General features: G+C 43.9%; 12 non-coding genes across 12 annotated transcripts; all 12 read right to left on the minus strand.

Annotated features, from left to right (window-relative positions):
* Positions 1-9,375: 9,375 nt before the first annotated feature.
* Positions 9,376-9,538, minus strand: LOC134989123 (U1 spliceosomal RNA). The gene has a single exon (XR_010194442.1). It is a non-coding gene; the product is annotated as a U1 spliceosomal RNA (small nuclear RNA).
* Positions 9,539-9,690: 152 nt separating this feature from the next.
* LOC134989113 (U1 spliceosomal RNA) lies at positions 9,691-9,854 on the minus strand. Its single transcript, XR_010194434.1, has one exon. It is a non-coding gene; the product is annotated as a U1 spliceosomal RNA (small nuclear RNA).
* Positions 9,855-10,525: 671 nt separating this feature from the next.
* Positions 10,526-10,688, minus strand: LOC134989121 (U1 spliceosomal RNA). The gene has a single exon (XR_010194440.1). It is a non-coding gene; the product is annotated as a U1 spliceosomal RNA (small nuclear RNA).
* Positions 10,689-10,840: 152 nt separating this feature from the next.
* Positions 10,841-11,004, minus strand: LOC134989110 (U1 spliceosomal RNA). The gene has a single exon (XR_010194432.1). It is a non-coding gene; the product is annotated as a U1 spliceosomal RNA (small nuclear RNA).
* Positions 11,005-11,675: 671 nt separating this feature from the next.
* On the minus strand, positions 11,676-11,838 carry LOC134989122 (U1 spliceosomal RNA). Its single transcript, XR_010194441.1, has one exon. It is a non-coding gene; the product is annotated as a U1 spliceosomal RNA (small nuclear RNA).
* A 152-nt stretch (positions 11,839-11,990) lies between these two features.
* Positions 11,991-12,154, minus strand: LOC134989116 (U1 spliceosomal RNA). The gene has a single exon (XR_010194436.1). It is a non-coding gene; the product is annotated as a U1 spliceosomal RNA (small nuclear RNA).
* A 670-nt stretch (positions 12,155-12,824) lies between these two features.
* Positions 12,825-12,987, minus strand: LOC134989120 (U1 spliceosomal RNA). Its single transcript, XR_010194439.1, has one exon. It is a non-coding gene; the product is annotated as a U1 spliceosomal RNA (small nuclear RNA).
* A 152-nt stretch (positions 12,988-13,139) lies between these two features.
* On the minus strand, positions 13,140-13,303 carry LOC134989112 (U1 spliceosomal RNA). The gene has a single exon (XR_010194433.1). It is a non-coding gene; the product is annotated as a U1 spliceosomal RNA (small nuclear RNA).
* A 670-nt stretch (positions 13,304-13,973) lies between these two features.
* On the minus strand, positions 13,974-14,136 carry LOC134989119 (U1 spliceosomal RNA). The gene has a single exon (XR_010194438.1). It is a non-coding gene; the product is annotated as a U1 spliceosomal RNA (small nuclear RNA).
* A 152-nt stretch (positions 14,137-14,288) lies between these two features.
* LOC134989115 (U1 spliceosomal RNA) lies at positions 14,289-14,452 on the minus strand. Its single transcript, XR_010194435.1, has one exon. It is a non-coding gene; the product is annotated as a U1 spliceosomal RNA (small nuclear RNA).
* A 674-nt stretch (positions 14,453-15,126) lies between these two features.
* LOC134989118 (U1 spliceosomal RNA) lies at positions 15,127-15,289 on the minus strand. The gene has a single exon (XR_010194437.1). It is a non-coding gene; the product is annotated as a U1 spliceosomal RNA (small nuclear RNA).
* A 152-nt stretch (positions 15,290-15,441) lies between these two features.
* Positions 15,442-15,605, minus strand: LOC134989109 (U1 spliceosomal RNA). The gene has a single exon (XR_010194431.1). It is a non-coding gene; the product is annotated as a U1 spliceosomal RNA (small nuclear RNA).
* Positions 15,606-27,727: the final 12,122 nt, after the last annotated feature.

Here is a 27,727-nt window from a genome sequence, read left to right on the forward strand (position 1 = left end):
TACTTTCCCTTGGCCCTTTCATCCTCAAGGTAAAGCGTACCCAAGGTCAGGCATACCCAAAGCAAGCTCATGCTTCCAGACCTGCCAAGCCCAGACTGAAGCAAGCCTGGGCTGCCCATCAGCCTGCTTCCAAAACAGACAAGCCTGCCGCATGACGGTGCAGGCCTCCCTCTGGGGGATCCCAGGATGGGGGGCCCGACTTCTAGGTTTGGCATAATTCTAAGCTAGAGAATTCTGTTTGGAGCTCACCTTGTACTTTGTGAAGAAATAATCAGCATTGTGGCTGAGCAGATACATGTAGTGTGTGGCTGCAAACTGCATGGATCTGCTGCGTTGTAATGCTGATACTTTTTTTTTCAAAGTACCAATAGCTTTATATAATGTTCACAATTTTTTATGCAGGATCAAATAGCTCAATAGGTAGGGGGTTTGATTAGAATTCAACAGGTTATAGGTTTGAATCCTGGGTATGGTAGTTTGAGATGTGTTATTTAATAAAGTATGTTGTTCTGACTGCTGGCATCCTATCACCTGGGATATCATACTAAATAAATGGAGTTGATCAATTTTTTTTTAATTTTTTTTTAAACTAGGGACAATTTCCAGATACTTTTCTTTATAACTGAGATTGCCCCCTGGAACTTCACATCAGTTGACAACTATGCATGAGTGGGCAGTGCTTGCTCTGGATCTGCCCACCCATTTATGTGCCGTCATAAAAGAAAGCACAACTGACAGTTATCCTGGGCGTACACTACACAATTATCTGTCAGGCTATCTATCCAGTCTGGATGGATGGAATGAAAATCTGGTAATGTATAGGAGCAAATGTCAATTAACCATTTGCTCCCAAACACTAGAAAAGTGGTCAAAAATGGTCATTACACAAATTGGTTAAACCCAAAATTTAACCAATTTGTTTAGGGGACCATTTTTGTCCATTTTCTAGTGTTTGAGAGTAAATCGTTGATGGTCATTTGCTCACATAGATAACCGGATTTCTATTCCAACCAGCCAGTGTTGGAGATATGGTCTGCCAGATTACATAATGCATACCAGAGCCATAACTAGACTTTTTGGTGCCCTGTGACAGATAATTATATGCCCCCCTCCCCATTTTTGCAATATGGACAAAAGGCGCAAGCCTTGTGGGGAAGGGGCATAACAAGATTGGTCTCAGAGAAAGCACATGAGATATGAAGATATATCTAGTATACTTGACACTCAATGGTTTGTGGTATTGCCGGGGTGCCCTCCTTAAATGCATATACAGTCACACATGGCGTGTTTGTGCAAATGGCATATCAGCAGTCAGCACTAACTGGTGACATGCCATTTGTACAAGTAAGCCATGTGTGACTAATATATAAACATACTTTATTAAATAACACCTCAAACTATCATACCCAGGATTCAAACCTATAACCTGTTGAATTCTAATCAAATACCCTACCCATTGAGCTACTTGATCCTGCATCTATTCTAACCTCCAAAAACAGATTCAGTTGCATTTTCCAGCGTGTTTTGTTTGCGCCTTTGCAAATGTCTTACATCGACAAACTTATTTAGTACTATTTTGCAAATAGGGTTACATTGTCGCAACATTGTGTTCCCTAATTGCTTGATTTTTTTAAATGCAACAATTGATAAAGACACCTGATAATTGCTCTGTGGAGTCTTATTTTGTGTCTACTTCTTATCTACATTTAATTCCCTACCTCTAATCAAGGCATTTTTAAATGCTGGGGGCTGCCAGGACGTGAGGCCTACCTAGACTTTAGATCTGAATTTGAATGTACTTGTGAACTAACTTAATTTCCTACTTCTAAATTCATTCCTAAATTCACTACTTACATTAATCCGGTAGTTGGGCATTTTGAGCCTTCAATTGTGGGCATTGTTTTGTGTCCAGACCAGCAGCTGGTGGTGTGCATTTGCTGGAAAGGCATCGAAGACCTCCGATATGCTGCATCTCCTGATGTGTGTCTCCCTCAAGTGGCTGTCAGCAAATGCATGCTAGACACCCCATTCCAAGCTGATTGTGACATCACGGAACATGCATCATAGAACAGGCATGCTAGAATATGGGTCTTCAACCTGCGACCCTCCAGCTGCTGTGGAACTACATATACCAGCACGCCCTGCCTCAGTTTTAGCATACCTTAATAGCAAAACTGTGGCAGGGCATGCTGGGATGTGTAGTTTCACAGCAGCTGGAGGGCCACAGGATGAAGACCCATGTGCTAGAGCCAAGCCGCAGCTACATTGAATGCTAGCAAGCTGAATGTTTAAATCATTTTTGTTCCGCAGCATTCCAATGCGGAAGATTCCATGGAACCAGAGATTATTCCATTGAGAAGGACATGCTGCCTGGATGACTGCACTGTGCAAATTAAATCACGGAGCCAGTTGGCTTGTGGGTGGCTCTGGTGACTGGGTGGTTGGGTGGGCGGTGTGTCGGAGGTGAAGCACATGCAAATGTATGTGTATCATCCAGCTAGTGAGAGTGAAAACTCATGCAGGAGTGTGCCTGCTTGTCAGTGGGTTATGCACCTTGCCAGGCGTCAAATCTACATGGAGCAGCTGGAGGGGACAAGAGCAGGTTTGCAAAATATAGATAGAAGAGCATATATGCTGGCGCATTCTCCATGATTGTGTCAGCTTATGTTTTGGTGCACTGCACTTTCCTTCACTAAGTTTTAGCCATTTTGGTTAAACGCAAGTGTAGTGGCTTCTCGCCCTTTTGGCTGTGATCTTGTATCGTGGTTGAAGAGTCTGCTGGAGGGATTGTTTTCTTCATTGGCGAGAGACTGAAGATATTCCAGGATGGAAGGCTTGGGAACACTATCCGTTTTTCAGTTGTGGAAGAGTTGAAAGACCGGATTGGACTACATTCTATAGTAAAGGATATCTTTGTATTTATTAATCCTCCCTTTATATGTGTCTGTCTTTCAATAAAGCTTTGGGCTTGTGATTCCCTCACCCTCTTACACTCCACACCCATAGCCTTATTAACTGTTGTATTATTGTATTGTTTAAATGTATAGTGCAGTTCATGATTTATAGTGTAGGCTGGCCTGTGCTGTAGTTCTTGAACTGTACTATACCGACAGCATTTGTATTGTGTTTTGGCTGTGCTGCAACACAGTACTTATGTGTGTAATGTTTATGTATGTTTTTTTGCTTCTTTATGTCAATAAAGACTGCTTTTTCAATCCAATATCTGAAAACAATTAATGTTTATCTTTGATGGCAATAGAAGTGGTATGATATTTGCTGCTTTTGAAAGGCAATATCTGATATGTCCCCTATCTGGGAACCATATATTAAATGGCTTTTCAGAAAAGGGAGATGGGAGAAGAGCTTTCAGTACTTGTAGGACCGATGCTCATTTCCTATTCTAGCCTCCAAAAACAGATTCAGTTGCATTTTCCAACGTGTTTTGGATGCGCCTTTGCAAATGTCTTACATCGACAAACTTATTTAGTACTATTTTGCAAATAGGGTTACATTGTTGCAACAATGTGTTCCCTAATTGCTTGATTTTTTAAATGCAACAATTGATAAAGACACCTGATAACTGCTCTGTGGAGTCTTATTTTGTGTCTACTTCTTATCTACATTTAATTCTCTACCTCTAATCAAGGCATTTTTAAATGCTGGGGGCTGCCAGGACGTGAGGCCTACCTAGACTTTAGATCTGAATTTGAATGTACTTGTGAACTAACTTAATTTCCTACTTCTAAATTCATTCCTAAATTCACTACTTACATGAATCCTGTAGTTGGGCATTTTGGGACTTCGATTGTGGGCATTGTTTTGTGTCCAGACCAGCAGCAGGTGGTGTGCATTTGCTGGAAAGGCATCGAAGACCTCCGATATGCTGCATCTCCTGATGTGTGTCTCCCTCAAGTGTCTGTCAGCAAATGCCTGCTAGACACCCCATTCCAAGCTGATTGTGACATCACGGTACATGCATCATAGAACAGGCATGCTAGAACATGGGTCTTCAACCTGCGACTCTCCAGCTGCTGTGGAACTACACATCCCAGCATGCCCTGCCTCAGTTTTAGCATACCTTAATAGCAAAACTGTGGCAGGGCATGCTCGGATGTGTAGTTTCACAGCAGCTGGAGGGCCACAGGATGAAGACCCATGTGCTAGAGCCAAGCCGCAGGTACATTGAATGCTAGCAAGCTGAATATTTAAATCCTTTTTGTTCCGCAGCATTCCAATGTGGAAGATTCCATGGAACCAGAGATCCTTCCATTGAGAAGGACATGCTGCCTGGATGACTACACTGTGCACATTAAATCACGGAGCCAGTTGGTTTGTGGGTGGCTCTGGTGACTGGGTGGTTGGGTGGGTGGTGTGTCGGAGGTGGAGCACATGCAAATGATTGTGTATCATCCAGCTAGTGAGAGAGAAAACTCATGCAGGAGTGTGCCTGCTTGTCAGTGGGTTATGCACCTTGCCAGACGTCAAATCTACATAGAGCAGCTGGAGGGGACAAGAGCAGGTTTGCAAAATATAGATAGAAGAGCATATATGCTGGCACATTCTCCATGATTGTGACAGCTTATGTTTTGGTGCACTGCACTTTCCTCCACTAAGTTTTAGCCATTTTTGTTAAGCTCAAGTGTAGTTGCTTCTCGGCCTTTTGGCTGTGATCTTGTATCGTGGTTGAAGGGTCTGCTGGAGGGAGGGATTGTTTTCTTCATTGGCGAAAGACCAAAGATATTCCAGGATGGAAGGCTTGGGAACACTATCCGTTTTTCAGTTGTGGAAGAGCGCAGAGGTCGGATTGGACTACATTCTATAGTAAAGGATACCTTTCTATTTATTGCCCCTCCCCTTATATGTGTCTGTGTTACAATAAAGCTTTGGTCTTGTGATTCCCTCACCCTCTTACACTCCACACACATAGCCTTATTAACTGTTGTATTATTGTATAGTTTAAATGTATAGTGCAGTTCATGATTTATAGTGTAGGCCATAGTTGCCAATTCAGTTTATAACAAGCGGAATTGGGCTTGTTTTTTCTTCTGGTTGCTTATTTTTTGGGGTGGTTGCTTGTTGCTTGTTTTTGGGCTTATAATTTTTTTTGCTGCTTGTTTTTGGGCTTCTTTTGTTTTTAGGTATCACTGATACCGACTTCCAGAGATAATTAGTCATTCATCCATATAACACAGATCCTCACACAGACATACTGTAGGTGAGACGTTGTGGATGAATAGAGTCTTAAAGAAATGATGAGTCATTCATTATGTCTATTGTTGCCGACTGCCGGTTGTGTGTATTCAGTAGGGCTAATTTGTTTTTAACAATGACAACAACAAAGACACTGACCAGACACACAACAGTGAAGCAATTTAGGACCACTTTATGTGGTATTCTTTATGTCAGATATGGTTTAAGACGCTTGGGTATTTGTTGCAAGGATTTTTAAACCAACTACCAATATGCTTCAGCGCTTCAACTCAGGAATATATAACATGGAAGCTTCTATAGACGATGGAGACAGCTCAGATGAATTTGCTTATATCCATTTTACATAAAACCTTTATAATTCAGTGTGCTATGTACTTTACCTCGCAGTATGCCATCTGCAATGCACTTTACTTCACACAGTGTGCCATGCACTTTACCTCACACAGTGGGGGTCATTCCGAGTTCGCTCGCTAGCTGCTTTTAGCAGCATTGCACACGCTAGACCGCCGCCCTCTGGGAGTGTATCTTCGCTTAGCAGAATTGCGAACGAAAGATTAGCAGAATTGCGAATAAATAATTATTTTCAGTTTCTGAGTAGCTCGAGACTTACTCCTACACTGCGATCAGCTCAGCCCGTTTCGTTCCTGGTTTGAAGTCACAAACACGCCCTGCGTTCGGACAGCCACTCCCCCGTTTCTCCAGACACTCCTGCGTTTTATCCTGGCACGCCTGCGTTTTTCCGCACACTCCCAGAAAACGGTAAATTTCCGCCCAGAAACACCCACTTCCTGTCAATCACACTCCGATCACTTCAATGATGAAAATTCTTCGTTCGGACGTGAGTAAATCAAAAGGGGTACTGCATATACAGCCTCCTTTTGTGCCTCCAGTGGCAATTTGGGATCTCAATGTAGTTTGGGTTCCAAAAGTCACATTGGTTTGAACCACTTAAATCTGTGGAGTTAAAATATCTCACATGGAAAGTGGTCATGCTGTTGGCCCTGGCCTGGGCCAGGCGCGTGTCAGAATTGGCGGCTTTATCCTGTAAAAGCCCTTATCTGATTTTCCATTCGGACAGGGCGGAATTGAGGACTCGTCCTCAGTTTCTCCCTAAGGTGGTTCCAGCGTTTTCACCTGAACCAACCTATTGTGGTGCCTGCGGCTACTAGGGACTTGGAGGAATCCAAGTTGCTGGATGTTGTCAGGGCCCTGAAAATATGTTTCCAGGACGGCTGGAGTCAGGAAATCTGACTCGCTGTTTATCCTGTATGCACCCAACAAGCTGGGTGCTCCTGCTTCTAAGCAGACTATTGCTCGTTGGATTTGTAGTACAATTCAGCTTGCACATTCTGTGGCAGGCCTGCCACAGCTAAAATCTGTAAAAGCCCGTTCCACAAGGAAAGTGGGCTCATCTTGGGCGGCTGCCCGAGGGGTCTCGGCTTTACAACTTTGCCGAGCAGCTACTTGGTCAGGGGCAAACACGTTTGCTAAATTCTACAAATTTGATACCCTGGCTGAGGAGGACCTGGAGTTCTCTCATTCGGTGCTGCAGAGTCATCCGCACTCTCCCGCCCGTTTGGGAGCTTTGGTATAATCCCCATGGTCCTTACGGAGTCCCCAGCATCCACTTAGGACGTTAGAGAAAATAAGAATTTACTTACCGATAATTCTATTTCTCATAGTCCGTAGTGGATGCTGGGCGCCCATCCCAAGTGCGGATTGTCTGCAATACTTGTACATAGTTATTGTTACAAAAATCGGGTTATTATTGTTGGGAGCCATCTTTTCAGAGGCTCCTCTGTTATCATACTGTTAACTGGGTTCAGATCACAAGTTATACGGTGTGATTGGTGTGGCTGGTATGAGTCTTACCCGGGATTCAAAATCCTTCCTTATTGTGTACGCTCGTCCGGGCAAAGTATCCTAACTGAGGCTTGGAGGAGGGTCATAGGGGGAGGAGCCAGTGCACACCACATAGTCCTAAAGCTTTCTTTAGATGTGCCCAGTCTCCTGCGGAGCCGCTATTCCCCATGGTCCTTACGGAGTCCCCAGCATCCACTACGGACTATGAGAAATAGAATTATCGGTAAGTAAATTCTTATTATTTACTGCAGTTAAAGTTCATATGTAACTCACGTGAGTAATGAAAGAAAACAGGGGGAGAGCGCTGTGATGGTTGGTGAAACACAGCGGTATGCTACGACCCCCGTTAACCGTGGCTGGATCTTATTGGCACTCGCGGTCGGGATATTTCTCCCTGCCGTGGGGTAGAGACCTCCTTTTGCTCGGTCTCAAATTGCTTTTTCCCCTTCACCGCTGTCTTTACATCAGACGTCCGCCGTGATGTAGCTCGTTCATGAACGGGCTTATATCTCAGCAATCAGAGTGTCCGGTAATCACCTTCCTTACGCGTTTCTCCGCTGTTATCCAAGAGCGGTTTCGTCAGAGGATACATCAGCAGCCTAGCAGGCTCTTTTTAAAATGCACCGGACCAATAGCATTACTAATTAGTTGATTGGATACATACATGTACTAATTGGATGCATACATGTAATGACTCACATATGGAACAACTTTCTAATTGCAATTGCACATATAAAGGCATTTCATAATATAAAAATAAGCAACATGGTGATTAAAAATAATAATAAAATAAGCAACAAGGTGGTTTAAAAAATAACAGAAAATATATAATCTATATACAGATTAACCTATAATCTTTCAATCAATACCTCATATCTATAATCACATATACATAATCCAGAGACTCAGCACTAAGGATCCCCATTTACTTATATAAAACCTTTTAGGGTAACATAAATCCATGCCACTACTAAAGCAGTTCTTGTGGCGCAGGGGAAACATCAAATGCACTCTATGCAGCTAGTCCCATGTTCGAATCCAACCCGCTCAGCTTAACATCCATATTATTTATTTACTTTTAATGGGATCATTCTATCAATTCATTTTTACCTTTAATTTTTGTTAATATTATTTCTATATTTCATTATTTTAACCCCTGGAATAACTACATTGCTGTTTAAACAACAAAAAGAATTGAAGAAAAAATAAATATTAAACAGACAATTTAAGGATTCGAAGATTTAAATATTTAAAGATTTTAAAATTTAAAACAGGGAGGGGGGGGGAGGGGGGCCTTTTGGGAGAAGGAGGGGAAAAAAATAAAAATAGAAAAAAAATATATATATATATAGAACCAAGAGAAAGTGTAAAAAGAGGATGGAGGAAGAAATCTGATGTTCATCATTACTAGTGGATTTTACTAAAGAACTTTAAAGGAACACACACAACAGGATTATACAGTTTCATCCTAAGAGGAAAGCTGTTTCCAAAATAGCTACTTCTAATAATTTTGTTTATTTATTAAACATACAATAAATGGATATTCAATAAATAATATATTAGGTAAATCAATAGATAAAATCTTCAGAGACTGCCAATGTTGTTCAGTTTGATGCTCTCATTCAGACCATCAGGTGTAAGGGTACCCAAAGAAAAAATCCAAAATGCCTCCCTTGTCAAGTAAAGGAGATTCAACTGAGGCAGCACAAGGGAACTCTCATCTGGGGACAACAACTGCAGGGAGAACACATATTTTCAGATGAACATGGGAGGGCAGAAGGCTGCCTAATACTGAAGCACCCCCAAACAACAAACCAAATGCAACAACTAGTACAAGCATTCCTGGGGGAAGGCCTGCAGCAGATGGATTTGCATATGGTGATGTCATCCAAGCAGTGGGTCAAAGTTGGCTTCAACCCTCGTCTGCATATGAAAAGAGAAAAGGGGCGTGCAGGGCATGGCGGCCTTTTGCGGCGCTTGGATGACCCCTAGTTCGCATTAAACACCTCCGCCCTACTTCGGTGTGGGGCTCATGTTGGCTATGCCCCAGCCCCTGAAGCATTCAAGCTGATTTCTTGCAGCAGCTGGGCACTGTAATAGCTCCAGAGCTGCTCTGTAAGGCAACTAAAAGGGTGTGGGCCCTGCAGCACTACCTGTAGTTCGCATTGTGCGTTGGAAGGCACAAAGTAAGCAGACGGGAGAAGTCAAGATAGTGCGCAAGGGCATAGAAGGGAGTGGCTCAAGAAAAGAGAAGTGTAAACAGACAGCAAACTAGGCAGGAGAAAGACATGAGACAAAGAGATCTGAATTATACGAGAGCCGACCAGGGAAAACACAAATTATGCAGTCAAGTTTCCCACATTTGGGGATATCGCAGGAGCAGCACACCCAGAGTGCAATTGGTGAGCCTTGCCCTGGGAGAAGCACCTTCATGATCATAGTATCTCACCTAGCAGGTAAGTAGGAGTTGTGCTAGAGCTGGGGAGGGTCGCTGCTCGGGCACCCCCCTGTCAAGTGAAGGAGATCCAACTGAGGCAGCACAAGGGAACTCTCGAAAGAAGAACAAGGCTAGAGGAAGATCTGAGACAAAGAAATCTGACTTTTACCAGAGCTGACCAGAGGAAAGCACAAACACAGTCCCCCACTACCACAAATAATGCTGTCAAGTTTACCACATTTGGGAAAATAACAGGGGTCAGCATACCCAGAATGCAATGAATGAACCTCACCCTGGGAGAACAATCTTCATGACCATGGTATCTCCTATGCAAAATAAGTATGATTTGGGATAGGGCTGGAGAGGGCCGCTGCTCAGGCACATCTCTGTCAAGTAAAGGAGATTCAACTGAGGCAGCACAAGGGGACTCTCATCTGGGGACAACAACTGCAGGAGGTACACATATTTTCAGATGAACATGGGAGGGCAGAAGGCTGCCTAATACTGAAGCACCCCCAAACAACAAACCAAATGCAACAACTAGTGCAAGCATTCCTGGGGGAAGGCCTGCAGCAGATGGATTTGCATATGGTGATGTCATCCAAACAGTGGGTCAAAGTTGGCTTCAACCCTCGTCTGCATATGAAAAGATAAAATTGGCATGCAGGGCATGGCGGCCTTTTGCGGTGCTTGGATGACCCCTAGTTCGCATTAAACACCTCCACCCTCCTTCGGTGTGGGGCTCATGATGGCTATGCCCCAGCCCCTGAAGCATTCAAGCTGATTTCTTGCAGCAGCTGGGCACTGTAACAGCTCCAGAGCTGCTCTGTAAGGCAAGTAAAAGGGTGTGGGCCCTGCAGCACTACCTGTAGTTTGCATTGTGTGTTGGAAGGCACAAAGTAAGCAGACGGGAGAAGTCAGGATATTGCGCAAGGGCATAGAAGGGAGCAACTCAAGAAAAGAGAAGTGGAAACAGACTGCAAATTAGGCTGGAGAGAGACCTGAGACAAAGAGATCTGAATTATACGAGAGCCGACCAGGTGAAACACAAATTATGCAGTCAAGTGTCCAACATTTGGGGAAACCGCAGGAGTAGCACACCCAGAGTGCAATGGGTGAGCCTTGCCCTGGGAGAAGCACCTTCATGATCATAGTATCTCACCTGGCAGGTAAGTAGGAGCTGGGCTAGAGCTGGGGAGGGTCGCTGCTCGGGCACCCCCCTGTCAAGTGAAGGAGATCCAACTGAGGCAGCACAAGGGAACTCTCGAAAGAAGAACAAGGCTAGAGGAAGATCTGAGACAAAGAAATCTGACTTTTACCAGAGCTGACCAGAGGAAAGCACAAACACAGTCCCTCACTACCACAAATAATGCAGTCCAGTTTCCCACATTTGGGGAAATAACAGGGGTCAGCATACCCAGAATGCAATGAATGAACCTCACCCTGGGAAAACAATCTTCATGACCATGGTATCTCCTATGCAAAATAAGTATGATTTGGGATAGAGCTGGGGAGGGCCGCTGCTCAGGCACATCTCTGTCAAGTAAAGGAGATTCAACTGAGGCAGCACAAGGGAACTCTCATCGGGGGACAACAACTGCAGGGAGAACACATATTTTCAGATGAACATGGGAGGGCAGAAGGCTGCCTAATACTGAAGCACCCCCAAACAACAAACCAAATGCAACAACTAGTGCAAGCATTCCTTGGGGAAGGCCTGCAGCAGATGGATTTGCATATGGTAATGTCATCCAAGCAGTGGGTCAAAGTTGGCTTCAACACTCATCTGCATATGAATAGAGAAGAGGGGCGTGCAGGGCATGGCGGCCTTTTGCGGCGCTTGGATGACCCCTAGTTCGCATTAAACACCTCCACCCTCCTTCGGTGTGGGGCTCATGTTGGCTATGCCCCAGCCCCTGAAGCATTCAAGCTGATTTCTTGCAGCAGCTGGGCACTGTAACAGCTCCAGAGCTGCTCTGTAAGGCAAGTAAAAGGGTGTGGGCCCTGCAGCACTACCTGTAGTTCGCATTGTGCGTTGGAAGGCACAAAGTAAGCAGACGGGAGAAGTCAGGATAGTGCGCAAGGGCATAGAAGGGAGCGGCTCAAGAAAAGAGAAGTGGAAACAGACAGCAAACTAGGCTGGAGAGAGACCTGAGACAAAGACATCTGAATTATACGAGAGTCGACCAGGGGAAACACAAATTATGCAGTCAAGTTTCCCACATTTGGGGAAATCACAGGGGCAGCACACCCAGAGTGCGATGGGTGAGCCTTGCCCTGGGAGAAGCACCTACATGATCATAGGATCTCACCTGGCAGGTAAGTAGGAGTTGGGCTAGAGCTGGGGAGGGTCGCTGCTCGGGCACCCCCCTGTCAAGTGAAGGAGATCCAACTGAGGCAGCACAAGGGAACTCTCGAAAGAAGAACAAGGCTAGAGGAAGATCTGAGACAAAGAAATCTGACTTTTACCAGAGCAGACCAGAGGAAAGCACAAACACAGCCCCCCACTACCACAAATAATGCAGTCGAGTTTCCAACATTTGGGGAAATCACAGGGGTCAGCATAACCAGAAACAAATGAATGAACCTCACCCTGGGAGAACAATCTTCATGACCATGGTATCTCCTATGCAAAATAAGTATGATTTGGGATAGGGCTGGGGAGGGCCGCTGCTCAGGCAGATCTCTGTCAAGTAAAGGCGATTCAACTGAGGCAGCACAAGGGAACTCTCATCTTGGGACAACAACTGCAGGGAGAACACATATTTTCAGATGAACATGGGAGGGCAGAAGGCTGCCTAATACTGAAGCACCCCCAAACAACAAACCAAATGCAACAACTAGTGCAAGCATTCCAGGGGAAGGCCTGCAGCAGATGGATTTGCATATGGTGATGTCATTCAAGCAGTGGGTCAAAGTTGGCTTCAACCCTCGTCTGCATATGAAAAGAAAAAAGGGATGTGCAGGGAATGGCGGCCTTTTGCGGTGCTTGGATGACCCCTAATTCGCATTAAACATCTCCACCCTCCTTCGGTGTGGGGCTCATGTTGGCTATGCCCCAGCCCCTGAAGCATTCAAGCTGATTTCTTGCAGCAGCTGGGCACTGTAACAGCTCCAGAGCTGCTCTGTAAAGCATGTAAAAGGGTGTGGGCCCTGCAGCACTACCTGTAGTTTGCATTGTGCGTTGGAAGGCACAAAGTAAGCAGACAGGAGAGGTCAGAATAGTGCGCAAGGGCATAGAAGGGAGCGGCTCAAGTAAAGAGAAGTGGAAACAGACAGCAAACTAGGCTGGAGAGAGACCTGAGACAAAGAGATCTGAATTATACGAGAGCCGACCAGGGGAAACACAAATTATGCAGTCAAGTTTCCCACATTTGGGGAAATCACAGGGGCAGCACACCCAGAGTGCAATGGGTGAGCCTTGCCCTGGGAGAAGCACCTACATGATCATAGCATCTCACCTGGCAGGTAAGTAGGAGTTGGGCTAGAGCTGGGGAGGGTCGCAGCTCGGGCACACCCCTGTCAAGTGAAGGAGATCCAACTGAGGCAGCACAAGGGAACTCTCGAAAGAAGAACAAGGCTAGAGGAAGATCTGAGACAAAGAAATTTGACTTTTACCAGAGCTGACCAGAGGAAAGCACAAACACAGTCCCCCACTACCACAAATAATGCAGTCAAGTTTCCCACATTTGGGGAAATCACAGGGGTCAGCATACCCAGAATGCAATGAATGAACCTCAACCTGGGAGAACAATCTTCATGACCATGGTATCTCCTATGCAAAATAAGTATGATTTGGGATAGAGCTTGGGAGGGCCGCTGCTCAGGCACATCTCTGTCAAGTAAAGGAGATTCAACTGAGGCAGCACAAGGGAACTCTCATCTGGGGACAACAACTGCAGGGAGAACACATATTTTCAGATGAACATGGGAGGGCAGAAGGCTGCCTAATACTGAAGCACCCCCAAACAACAAACCAAATGCAACAACTAGTGCAAGCATTCCTGGGGGAAGGCCTGCAGCAGATGGATTTGCATATGGTGATGTCATCCAAGCAGTAAGTCAAAGTTGGCTTCAACCCTCGTCTGCATATGAAAAGAAAAAAGGGATGTGCAGGGCATGGCGGCCTTTTGCGGCGCTTGGATGACCCCTAATTCACATTAAACACCTCCACCCTCCTTCGGTGTGGGGCTCATGTTGGCTATGCCCCAGCCCCTGAAGCATTCAAGCTGATTTCTTGCAGCAGCTGGGCACTGTAACAGCTCCAGAGCTGCTCTGTAAAGCATGTAAAAGGGTGAGGGCCCTGCAGCACTACCTGTAGTTTGCATTGACGTTGGAAGGCACAAAGTAAGCAGACAGGAGAGGTCATAATAGTGCGCAAGGGTATAGAAGGGAGCGGCTCAAGAAAAGAGAAGTGGAAACAGACAGCAAACTAGGCTGGAGAGAGACCTGAGACAAAGAGATCTGAATTATACGAGAGCCGACCAGGGGAAACACAAATTATGCAGTCAAGTTTCCCACATTTGGGGAAATCGCAAGAGCAGCACACCCAGAGTGCAATGGGTGAGCCTTGCCCTGGGAGAAGCACCTTCATGATCATAGTATCTCACCTGGCAGGTAAGTAGGAGTTGGGCTAGAGCTGGGTAGGGTCGCTGCTCGGGCACTTCCCTGTCAAGTGAAGGAGATCCAAGTGAGTCAGCACAAGGGAACTCTCGAAAGAAGAACAAGGCTAGAGGAAGATCTGAGACAAATAAATCTGACTTTTACCAGAGCTGACCAGAGGAAAGCACAAACACAGTCCCCCACTACCACAAATAATGAAGTCGAGTTTCCCACATTTGGGGAAATCACAGGGGTCAGCATACCCAGAATGCAATGAATGAACCTCACCCTGGGATAACAGTCTTCATTACCATGATATCTCCTATGCAAAATAAGTATGATTTGGGATAGGGCTGGGGAGGGCCGCTGCTCAGGCACATCTCTGTCAAGTAAAGGAGATTCAACTGAGGCAGCACAAGGGAACTCTCATCTGGGGACAACAACTGCAGGGAGAACACATATTTTCAGATGAACATGGGAGGGCAGAAGGCTGCCTAATACTGAAGCACCCCCAAACAACAAACCAAATGCAACAACTAGTACAAGCATTCCTGGGGGAAGGTCTGCAGAAGACGGATTTGCATACAGTGATGTCATCCAAGCAGTGGGCCAAAGTTGGCTGGAACCCTCATCTGCATATGAAAAGAGAAAAGGGGTATGCAGGGAATGGCGGCCTTTTGCGGCGCTTGGATGACCCTTAGTTCGCATTAAACACCCCCACCCTCCTTCGGTGTGGGGCTCATGTTGGCAATGCCCCAGCCCCTGAAGCATTCAAGCTGATTTCTTGCAGCAGCTTGGCACTGTAACAGCTCCAGAGCTGCTCTGTAATGCAAGTAAAAGTTTGTGGGCCCTGCAGCACTACCTGTAGTTTGCATTGTGCATTGGAAGGCACAAAGTAAGCAGACAGGAGGAGAAGTCAGGATAGTGCACAAGGGTATAGAAGGGAGGGGCTCAAAAAAAAAGAAGTGGAAACAGACTGCAAACTAGGCTGGAGAGAGACCTGAGACAAAGAGATCTGAATTATATGAAAGCCGACCAGTGGAAACACAAATTATGCAGTCAAGTTTCCCACATTTGGGGAAATCACAGGGGCAGCACACCCAGAGTGCAATGGGTGAGCCTTGCCCTGGGAGAAGCACCTTCATGATCATAGTATCTCACCTGGCAGGTAAGTAGGAGTTGGGCTAGAGCTGGGGAGGGTCGCTGCTTGGGCACCCCCCTGTCAAGTAAAGTAGATCCAACTGAGGCAGCACAAGGGAACTCTCGAAAGAAGAACAAGGCTAGAGGAAGATCTGAGATAAAGAAATCTGACTTTTACCAGAGCTGACCAGAGGAAAGCACAAACACAGTCCCCCACTACCACAAATAATGCAGTCAAGTTTCCCACATTTGGGGAAATCACAGGGGTCAGCATACCCAGAATGCAATGAATGAACCTCACCCTGGGAGAACAATCTTCATGACCATGGTATCTCCTATGCAAAATAAGTATGATTTGGGATAGGGCTGGGGAGGGCCGCTGCTCAGGCACATCTCTGTCAAGTAAAGAAGATTCAACTGAGGCAGCACAAGGGAACTCTCATCTGGGGACAACAACTGCAGGGAGAACACATATTTTCAGATGAACATGGGAGGGCAGAAGGCTGCCTAATACTGAAGCACCCCCAAACAACAAACCAAATGCAACAACTAGTGCAAGCATTCCTGGGGGAAGGCCTGCAGCAGATGGATTTGCATATGGTGATGTCATCCAAGCAGTGGGTCAAATTTGGCTTCAACCCTCGTCTGCATATGAAAAGAGAAAAGGGGCGTGCAGGGCATGGCGGCCTTTTGCGGCGCTTGGATGACCCCTAGTTCGCATTAAACACCTCCACCCTCCTTCGGTGTGGGGCTCATGTTGGCTATGCCCCAGCCCCTGAAGCATTCAAGCTGATTTCTTGCAGAAGCTGGGCACTGTAACAGCTCCAGAGCTGCTCTGTATGGCAAGTAAAAGGGTGTGGGCCCTGCAGCACTACCTGTAGTTCGCATTGTGCGTTGGAAGGCACAAAGTAAGCAGATGGGAGAAGTCAGGATAGTGCGCAAGGGCATAGAAGGGAGCGGCTCAAGAAAAGAGAAGTGGAAACAGACAGCAAACTAGGCTGCAGAGCTCTTCTGTCTATATTTTGCAAACCTGCTCTTGTCCTCTCCAGCTGCTCCATGTAGATTTGACGTCTGGAAATGTGCATAACCCACTGACAAGCAGGCACACTCCTGCATGAGTTTTCTCTCTCACTAGCTGGATGATACACAATCATTTGCATGTGCTCCACCTCCGACACACCACCCACCCAACCACCCAGTGACCAGAGCCACCCACAAGCCAACTGGCTCCGTGATTTAATTTGCACAGTGTAGTCATCCAGGCAGCATGTCCTTCTCAATGGAAGGATCTCTGGTTCCATGGAATCTTCCACATTGGAATGCTGCGGAATAAAAAGGATTTAAATATTCAGCTTGCTAGCATTCAATGTACCTGCGGCTTGGCTTTAGCACATGGGTCTTCATCCTGTGGCCCTCCAGCTGCTGTGAAACTACACATCCCAGCATGCCCTGCCACAGTTTTGCTATTAAGGTATGCTAAAACTGAGGCAGGGCATGCTGGGATGTGTAGTTCCACAGCAGCTGGAGGGTCGCAGGTTGAAGACCCATGTTCTAGCATGCCTGTTCTATGATGCATGTACCGTGATGTCACAATCAGCTTGGAATGGGGTGTCTAGCAGGCATTTGCTGACAGCCACTTGAGGGAGACACACATCAGGAGATGCAGCATATCGGAGGTCTTCGATGCCTTTCCAGCAAATGCACACCACCTGCTGCTGGTCTGGACACAAAACAATGCCCACAATCGAAGTCCCAAAATGCCCAACTACAGGATTCATGTAAGTAGTGAATTTAGGAATGAATTTAGAAGTAGGAAATGAAGTTAGTTCACAAGTACATTCAAATTCAGATCTAAAGTCTAGGTAGGCCTCACGTCCTGGCAGCCCCCAGCACTTAAAAATGCCTTGATTAGAGGTAGAGAATTAAATGTAGATAAAAAGTAGACACAAAATAAGACTCCACAGAGCAGTTATCAGGTGTCTTTATCAATTGTTGCATTTAAAAAATCAAGCAATTAGGGAACACAATGTTGCAACAATGTAACCCTATTTGCAAAATAGTACTAAATAAGTTTGTCGATGTAAGACATTTGCAAAGGCGCATCCAAAACACGCTGGAAAATGCAACTGAATCTGTTTTTGGAGGCTAGAATAGGAAATGTGCATCGGTCCTACAAGTACTGAAAGCTCTTCTACCATCTCCCTTTTCTGAAAAGCCATTTAATATATGGTTCCCAGATAGGGGACATATCAGATATTGCCTTTCAAAAGCAGCAAATATCATACCACTTCTATTGCCATCAAAGATAAACATTGATTGTTTTCAGATATTGGATTGAAAAAGCAGTCTTTATTGACATAAAGAAGCAAAAAAACATACATAAACATTACACACATAAGTACTGTGTTGCAGCACAGATAAAACACAATACAAATGCTGTCGGTATAGTACAGTTCAAGAACTACAGCACAGGCCAGCCTACACTATAAATCATGAACTGCACTATACATTTAAACAATACAATAATACAACAGTTAATAAGGCTATGGGTGTGGAGTGTAAGAGGGTGAGGGAATCACAAGCCCGAAGCTTTATTGAAAGACAGACACATATAAAGGGAGGATTAATAAATACAAAGATATCCTTTACTATAGAATGTAGTCCAATCCGGTCTTTCAACTCTTCCACAACTTAAAAACGGATAGTGTTCCCAAGCCTTCCATCCTGGAATATCTTCAGTCTCTCGCCAATGAAGAAAACAATCCCTCCAGCAGACTCTTCAACCACGATACAAGATCACAGCCAAAAGGGCGAGAAGCAACTACACTTGCGTTTAACCAAAATAGCTAAAACTTAGTGGAGGAAAGTGCAGTGCACCAAAACATAAGCTGACACAATCATGGAGAATGTGCCAGCATATATGCTCTTCTATCTATATTTTGCAAACCTGCTCTTGTCCCCTCCAGCTGCTCCATGTAGATTTGACGTCTGGCAAGGTGCATAACCCACTGACAAGCAGGCACACTCCTGCATGAGTTTTCACTCTCACTAGCTGGATGATACACATTCATTTGCATGTGCTCCACCTCCGACACACCGCCCACCCAACCACCCAGTCACCAGAGCCACCCACAAGCCAACTGGCTCCGTGACTTAATTTGCACAGTGCAGTCATCCAGGCAGCATGTCCTTCTCAATGGAATAATCTCTGGTTCCATGGAATCTTCCGCATTGGAATGCTGCGGAACAAAAAGGATTTAAACATTCAGCTTGCTAGCATTCAATGTACCTGCGGCTTGGCTCTAGCACATGGGTCTTCATCCTGTGGCCCTCCAGCTGCTGTGAAACTACACATCCCAGCATGCCCTGCCACAGTTTTGCTATTAAGGTATGCTAAAACTGAGGCAGGGCATGCTGGGATGTATAGTTCCACAGCAGCTGGAGGGTCGCAGGTTGAAGACCCATGTTCTAGCATGCCTGTTCTATGATGCATGTTCCGTGAAGTCACAATCAGCTTGGAATGGGGTATCTAGCAGGCATTTGCTGACAGCCACTTGAGGTAGACACACATCAGGAGATGCAGCATATCGGAGGTCTTCGATGCCTTTCCAGCAAATGCACACCACCTGCTGCTGGTCTGGACACAAAACAATGCCCACAATCGAAGTCCCAAAATGCCCAACTACAGGATTCATGTAAGTAGTGAATTTAGGAATGAATTTAGAAGTAGGAAATTAAGTTAGTTCACAAGTACATTCAAATTCAGATCTAAAGTCTAGGTAGGCCTCACGTCCTGGCAGCCCCCAGCATTTAAAAATGCCTTGATTAGAGGTAGGGAATTAAATGTAGATAAGAAATAGACGCAAAATAAGACTCCACAGAGCAGTTATCAGGTGTCTTTATCAATTGTTGCATTTAAAAAATCAAGCAATTAGGGAACACAATGTTGCAACAATGTAACCCTATTTGCAAAATAGTACTAAATAAGTTTGTCGATGTAAGACATTTGCAAAGGCGCATTTAAAACACACTGGAAAATGCAACTGAATCTGTTTTTGGAGGCTAGAATAGGAAATGTGCATCGGTCCAACAAGTACTGAAAGCTCTTCTACCATCTTCCTTTTCTGAAAAGCCATTTAATATATGGTTCCCAGATAGGGGACATATCAGATATTGCCTTTCAAAAGCAGCAAATATCATACCACTTCTATTGCCATCAAAGATAAACATTGATTGTTTTCAGATATTGGATTGAAAAAGCAGTCTTTATTGACATAAAGAAGCAAAAAAACATACATAAACATTACACACATAAGTACTGTGTTGCAGCACAGCCAAAACACAATACAAATGCTGTCGGTATAGTACAGTTCAAGAACTACAGCACAGGCCAGCCTACACCAGTGTTGCCAACTCTGAAATGGAAAACAAGCAACCGATGACTGAAAAATAAGCCCAAAACAAGCCCAAACCAATCCTAAAAAGCCCCAAAAAAAGCCCAACTCAAGGTTGTTGTTTTATATATATATATATATATATATATATATATATATAAACAGACATTATTGTTTGTCTTATTAAAATACATATAATTATTTATATAATCTGCCTTTAAGGTCTTTACAATGATATTTATCAGCACAAAACTGGCTTTTAAAGAATACTGGAATTTTTATAAATATTATAGTTAGAGTTGTGAATTTAAGATACTATGCTTTCATGTTTCCTCTAAAGAAAAATCTCAAGTGAAAATTGCCAACTGTATATACTGTATCTGTGGTCATTTGTATTCACTGTGAAATATTTATTCTATGGAAAGATAAAACAAATAATCTTACAACATCCAACTTTGTACTTCTATTAAATAAATTAAGAGGCCAAATCAAGGTAACAAAACAAAAGATTATTAAGACAATTCAAAATAATAAATGCATATATAAATATTAAATAGTAACTCAATTCAATAAATAACAAAGGAATTACTGAGAGGTAAAGTGCATTGCAGATGGCACACTGTGAGGTAAAGTGCATGGTACACTGTGTGAAGTAAAGTGCATTGCAGATGGCATACTATGTGAGGTAAAGTGCATGGCACACTGTGTGAAGTATAGTGTATTGCAGATAGCACACTGGGGGTCATTCCGAGTTGTTCGCTCGTTGCCGATTTTTGCAACGGAACGATTAAGGCAAAAATGCGCATGCGTATGGTACGCAGTGCGCATGCACTAAGTAATTTAGAACATTGGAAAATTCAGGGCTATGCCGTGTAGATGATGGCCTAACAGGAGGCTTTAAAATTTTCTTTCTAGTGTCCTTCGTTTGGGAGAAAAATGCAAAGGTACAAGACAGCTTTTCCTTGCCAATATCTCTCTTTTGCAAAGAGCTGCGCATTGGAAAATTCAGGGCTATGCCGTGTAGATGATGGCCTAACAGGAGGCTTTAAAATTTTCTTTCTAGTGTCCTTCGTTTGGGAGAAAAATGCAAAGGTACAAGACAGCTTTTCCTTGCCAATATCTCTCTTTTGCAAAGAGCTGCGCATTGGAAAATTCAGGGCTATGCCGTGTAGATGATGGCCTAACAGGAGGCTTTAAAATTTTCTTTCTAGTGTCCTTCGTTTGGGAGAAAAATGCAAAGGTACAAGACAGCTTTTCCTTGCCAATATCTCTCTTTTGCAAAGAGCTGCGCATTGGAAAATTCAGGGCTATGCCGTGTAGATGATGGCCTAACAGGAGGCTTTAAAATTTTCTTTCTAGTGTCCTTCGTTTGGGAGAAAAATGCAAAGGTACAAGACAGCTTTTCCTTGCCAATATCTCTCTTTTGCAAAGAGCTGCGCATTGGAAAATTCAGGACTATGCCGTGTAGATGATGGCCTAACAGGAGGCTTTAAAATTTTCTTTCTAGTGTCCTTCGTTTGGGAGAAAAATGCAAAGGTACAAGACAGCTTTTCCTTGCCAATATCTCTCTTTTGCAAAGAGCTGCGCATTGGAAAATTCAGGGCTATGCCGTGTAGATGATGGCCTAACAGGAGGCTTTAAAATTTTCTTTCTAGTGTCCTTCGTTTGGGAGAAAAATGCAAAGGTACAAGACAGCTTTTCCTTGCCAATATCTCTCTTTTGCAAAGAGCTGCGCATTGGAAAATTCAGGGCTATGCCGTGTAGATGATGGCCTAACAGGAGGCTTTAAAATTTTCTTTCTAGTGTCCTTCGTTTGGGAGAAAAATGCAAAGGTACAAGACAGCTTTTCCTTGCCAATATCTCTCTTTTGCAAAGAGCTGCGCATTGGAAAATTCAGGACTATGCCGTGTAGATGATGGCCTAACAGGAGGCTTTAAAATTTTCTTTCTAGTGTCCTTCGTTTGGGAGAAAAATGCAAAGGTACAAGACAGCTTTTCCTTGCCAATATCTCTCTTTTGCAAAGAGCTGCGCATTGGAAAATTCAGGGCTATGCCGTGTAGATGATGGCCTAACAGGAGGCTTTAAAATTTTCTTTCTAGTGTCCTTCGTTTGGGAGAAAAATGCAAAGGTACAAGACAGCTTTTCCTTGCCAATATCTCTCTTTTGCAAAGAGCTGCGCATTGGAAAATTCAGGGCTATGCCGTGTAGATGATGGCCTAACAGGAAGCTTTAAAATTTTCTTTCTAGTGTCCTTCGTTTGGGAGAAAAATGCAAAGGTACAAGACAGCTTTTTCTTGCCAATATCTCTCTTTTGCAAAGAGCTGCGCATTGGAAAATTCAGGGCTATGCCGTGTAGATGATGGCCTAACAGGAGGCTTTAAAATTTTCTTTCTAGTGTCCTTCGTTTGGGAGAAAAATGCAAAGGTACAAGACAGCTTTTCCTTGCCAATATCTCTCTTTTGCAAAGAGCTGCGCATTGGAAAATTCAGGGCTATGCCGTGTAGATGATGGCCTAACAGGAGGCTTTAAAATTTTCTTTCTAGTGTCCTTCGTTTGGGAGAAAAATGCAAAGGTACAAGACAGCTTTTCCTTGCCAATATCTCTCTTTTGCAAAGAGCTGCGCATTGGAAAATTCAGGGCTATGCCGTGTAGATGATGGCCTAACAGGAGGCTTTAAAATTTTCTTTCTAGTGTCCTTCGTTTGGGAGAAAAATGCAAAGGTACAAGACAGCTTTTCCTTGCCAATATCTCTCTTTTGCAAAGAGCTGCGCATTGGAAAATTCAGGGCTATGCCGTGTAGATGATGGCCTAACAGGAGGCTTTAAAATTTTCTTTCTAGTGTCCTTCGTTTGGGAGAAAAATGCAAAGGTACAAGACAGCTTTTCCTTGCCAATATCTCTCTTTTGCAAAGAGATGCGCATTGGAAAATTCAGGGCTATGCCGTGTAGATGATGGCCTAACAGGAGGCTTTAAAATTTTCTTTCTAGTGTCCTTCGTTTGGGAGAAAAATGCAAAGGTACAAGACAGCTTTTCCTTGCCAATATCTCTCTTTTGCAAAGAGCTGCGCATTGGAAAATTCAGGGCTATGCCGTGTAGATGATGGCCTAACAGGAGGCTTTAAAATTTTCTTTCTAGTGTCCTTCGTTTGGGAGAAAAATGCAAAGGTACAAGACAGCTTTTCCTTGCCAATATCTCTCTTTTGCAAAGAGCTGCGCATTGGAAAATTCAGGGCTATGCCGTGTAGATGATGGCCTAACAGGAGGCTTTAAAATTTTCTTTCTAGTGTCCTTCGTTTGGGAGAAAAATGCAAAGGTACAAGACAGCTTTTCCTTGCCAATATCTCTCTTTTGCAAAGAGCTGCGCATTGGAAAATTCAGGGCTATGCCGTGTAGATGATGGCCTAACAGGAGGCTTTAAAATTTTCTTTCTAGTGTCCTTCGTTTGGGAGAAAAATGCAAAGGTACAAGACAGCTTTTCCTTGCCAATATCTCTCTTTTGCAAAGAGCTGCGCATTGGAAAATTCAGGGCTATGCCGTGTAGATGATGGCCTAACAGGAAGCTTTAAAATTTTCTTTCTAGTGTCCTTCGTTTGGGAGAAAAATGCAAAGGTACAAGACAGCTTTTCCTTGCCAATATCTCTCTTTTGCAAAGAGCTGCGCATTGGAAAATTCAGGGCTATGCCGTGTAGATGATGGCCTAACAGGAAGCTTTAAAATTTTCTTTCTAGTGTCCTTCGTTTGGGAGAAAAATGCAAAGGTACAAGACAGCTTTTCCTTGCCAATATCTCTCTTTTGCAAAGAGCTGCGCATTGGAAAATTCAGGGCTATGCCGTGTAGATGATGGCCTAACAGGAGGCTTTAAAATTTTCTTTCTAGTGTCCTTCGTTTGGGAGAAAAATGCAAAGGTACAAGACAGCTTTTCCTTGCCAATATCTCTCTTTTGCAAAGAGCTGCGCATTGGAAAATTCAGGGCTATGCCGTGTAGATGATGGCCTAACAGGAGGCTTTAAAATTTTCTTTCTAGTGTCCTTCGTTTGGGAGAAAAATGCAAAGGTACAAGACAGCTTTTCCTTGCCAATATCTCTCTTTTGCAAAGAGCTGCGCATTGGAAAATTCAGGGCTATGCCGTGTAGATGATGGCCTAACAGGAGGCTTTAAAATTTTCTTTCTAGTGTCCTTCGTTTGGGAGAAAAATGCAAAGGTACAAGACAGCTTTTCCTTGCCAATATCTCTCTTTTGCAAAGAGCTGCGCATTGGAAAATTCAGGGCTATGCCGTGTAGATGATGGCCTAACAGGAGGCTTTAAAATTTTCTTTCTAGTGTCCTTCGTTTGGGAGAAAAATGCAAAGGTACAAGACAGCTTTTCCTTGCCAATATCTCTCTTTTGCAAAGAGCTGCGCATTGGAAAATTCAGGGCTATGCCGTGTAGATGATGGCCTAACAGGAGGCTTTAAAACTTTCTTTCTAGTGTCCTTCGTTTGGGAGAAAAATGCAAAGGTACAAGACAGCTTTTCCTTGCCAATATCTCTCTTTTGCAAAGAGCTGCGCATTGGAAAATTCAGGGCTATGCCGTGTAGATGATGGCCTAACAGGAGGCTTTAAAATTTTCTTTCTAGTGTCCTTCGTTTGGGAGAAAAATGCAAAGGTACAAGACAGCTTTTCCTTGCCAATATCTCTCTTTTGCAAAGAGCTGCGCATTGGAAAATTCAGGGCTATGCCGTGTAGATGATGGCCTAACAGGAAGCTTTAAAATTTTCTTTCTAGTGTCCTTCGTTTGGGAGAAAAATGCAAAGGTACAAGACAGCTTTTTCCTTGCCAATATCTCTCTTTTGCAAAGAGCTGCGCATTGGAAAATTCAGGGCTATGCCGTGTAGATGATGGCCTAACAGGAGGCTTTAAAATTTTCTTTCTAGTGTCCTTCGTTTGGGAGAAAAATGCAAAGGTACAAGACAGCTTTTCCTTGCCAATATCTCTCTTTTGCAAAGAGCTGCGCATTGGAAAATTCAGGGCTATGCCGTGTAGATGATGGCCTAACAGGAGGCTTTAAAATTTTCTTTCTAGTGTCCTTCGTTTGGGAGAAAAATGCAAAGGTACAAGACAGCTTTTCCTTGCCAATATCTCTCTTTTGCAAAGAGCTGCGCATTGGAAAATTCAGGGCTATGCCGTGTAGATGATGGCCTAACAGGAGGCTTTAAAATTTTCTTTCTAGTGTCCTTCGTTTGGGAGAAAAATGCAAAGGTACAAGACAGCTTTTCCTTGCCAATATCTCTCTTTTGCAAAGAGCTGCGCATTGGAAAATTCAGGGCTATGCCGTGTAGATGATGGCCTAACAGGAGGCTTTAAAATTTTCTTTCTAGTGTCCTTCGTTTGGGAGAAAAATGCAAAGGTACAAGACAGCTTTTCCTTGCCAATATCTCTCTTTTGCAAAGAGCTGCGCATTGGAAAATTCAGGGCTATGCCGTGTAGATGATGGCCTAACAGGAGGCTTTAAAATTTTCTTTCTAGTGTCCTTCGTTTGGGAGAAAAATGCAAAGGTACAAGACAGCTTTTCCTTGCCAATATCTCTCTTTTGCAAAGAGCTGCGCATTGGAAAATTCAGGGCTATGCCGTGTAGATGATGGCCTAACAGGAGGCTTTAAAATTTTCTTTCTAGTGTCCTTCGTTTGGGAGAAAAATGCAAAGGTACAAGACAGCTTTTCCTTGCCAATATCTCTCTTTTGCAAAGAGCTGCGCATTGGAAAATTCAGGGCTATGCCGTGTAGATGATGGCCTAACAGGAGGCTTTAAAATTTTCTTTCTAGTGTCCTTCGTTTGGGAGAAAAATGCAAAGGTACAAGACAGCTTTTCCTTGCCAATATCTCTCTTTTGCAAAGAGCTGCGCATTGGAAAATTCAGGGCTATGCCGTGTAGATGATGGCCTAACAGGAGGCTTTAAAATTTTCTTTCTAGTGTCCTTCGTTTGGGAGAAAAATGCAAAGGTACAAGACAGCTTTTCCTTGCCAATATCTCTCTTTTGCAAAGAGCTGCGCATTGGAAAATTCAGGGCTATGCCGTGTAGATGATGGCCTAACAGGAAGCTTTAAAATTTTCTTTCTAGTGTCCTTCGTTTGGGAGAAAAATGCAAAGGTACAAGACAGCTTTTTCCTTGCCAATATCTCTCTTTTGCAAAGAGCTGCGCATTGGAAAATTCAGGGCTATGCCGTGTAGATGATGGCCTAACAGGAAGCTTTAAAATTTTCTTTCTAGTGTCCTTCGTTTGGGAGAAAAATGCAAAGGTACAAGACAGCTTTTCCTTGCCAATATCTCTCTTTTGCAAAGAGCTGCGCATTGGAAAATTCAGGGCTATGCCGTGTAGATGATGGCCTAACAGGAGGCTTTAAAATTTTCTTTCTAGTGTCCTTCGTTTGGGAGAAAAATGCAAAGGTACAAGACAGCTTTTCCTTGCCAATATCTCTCTTTTGCAAAGAGCTGCGCATTGGAAAATTCAGGGCTATGCCGTGTAGATGATGGCCTAACAGGAGGCTTTAAAATTTTCTTTCTAGTGTCCTTCGTTTGGGAGAAAAATGCAAAGGTACAAGACAGCTTTTCCTTGCCAATATCTCTCTTTTGCAAAGAGCTGCGCATTGGAAAATTCAGGGCTATGCCGTGTAGATGATGGCCTAACAGGAGGCTTTAAAATTTTCTTTCTAGTGTCCTTCGTTTGGGAGAAAAATGCAAAGGTACAAGACAGCTTTTCCTTGCCAATATCTCTCTTTTGCAAAGAGCTGCGCATTGGAAAATTCAGGGCTATGCCGTGTAGATGATGGCCTAACAGGAGGCTTTAAAATTTTCTTTCTAGTGTCCTTCGTTTGGGAGAAAAATGCAAAGGTACAAGACAGCTTTTCCTTGCCAATATCTCTCTTTTGCAAAGAGCTGCGCATTGGAAAATTCAGGGCTATGCCGTGTAGATGATGGCCTAACAGGAGGCTTTAAAATTTTCTTTCTAGTGTCCTTCGTTTGGGAGAAAAATGCAAAGGTACAAGACAGCTTTTCCTTGCCAATATCTCTCTTTTGAAAAAAGCTGCGCATTGGAAAATTCAGGGCTATGCCGTGTAGATGATGGCCTAACAGGAAGCTTTAAAATTTTCTTTCTAGTGTCCTTCGTTTGGGAGAAAAATGCAAAGGTACAAGACAGCTTTTCCTTGCCAATATCTCTCTTTTGCAAAGAGCTGCGCATTGGAAAATTCAGGGCTATGCCGTGTAGATGATGGCCTAACAGGAGGCTTTAACATTTTCTTTCTAGTGTCCTTCGTTTGGGAGAAAAATGCAAAGGTACAAGACAGCTTTTCCTTGCCAATATCTCTCTTTTGCAAAGAGCTGCGCATTGGAAAATTCAGGGCTATGCCGTGTAGATGATGGCCTAACAGGAGGCTTTAAAATTTTCTTTCTAGTGTCCTTCGTTTGGGAGAAAAAATGCAAAGGTACAAGACAGCTTTTCCTTGCCAATATCTCTCTTTTGCAAAGAGCTGCGCATTGGAAAATTCAGGGCTATGCGTGTAGATGATGGCCTAACAGGAGGCTTTAAAATTTTCTTTCTAGTGTCCTTCGTTTGGGAGAAAAATGCAAAGGTACAAGACAGCTTTTCCTTGCCAATATCTCTCTTTTGCAAAGAGCTGCGCATTGGAAAATTCAGGGCTATGCCGTGTAGATGATGGGCCTAACAGGAAGCTTTAAAATTTTCTTTCTAGTGTCCTTCGTTTGGGAGAAAAATGCAAAGGTACAAGACAGCTTTTCCTTGCCAATATCTCTCTTTTGCAAAGAGCTGCGCATTGGAAAATTCAGGGCTATGCCGTGTAGATGATGGCCCTAACAGGAGGCTTTAAAATTTTCTTTCTAGTGTCCTTCGTTTGGGAGAAAAATGCAAAGGTACAAGACAGCTTTTCCTTGCCAATATCTCTCTTTTGCAAAGAGCTGCGCATTGGAAAATTCAGGGCTATGCCGTGTAGATGATGGCCTAACAGGAGGCTTTAAAATTTTCTTTCTAGTGTCCTTCGTTTGGGAGAAAAATGCAAAGGTACAAGACAGCTTTTCCTTGCCAATAT

The sequence above is a fragment of the Pseudophryne corroboree genome, unplaced genomic scaffold (assembly GCF_028390025.1).
Source record: "Pseudophryne corroboree isolate aPseCor3 unplaced genomic scaffold, aPseCor3.hap2 scaffold_1098, whole genome shotgun sequence".
In the NCBI taxonomy this organism is placed as follows: Eukaryota; Metazoa; Chordata; class Amphibia; order Anura; family Myobatrachidae; genus Pseudophryne; species Pseudophryne corroboree.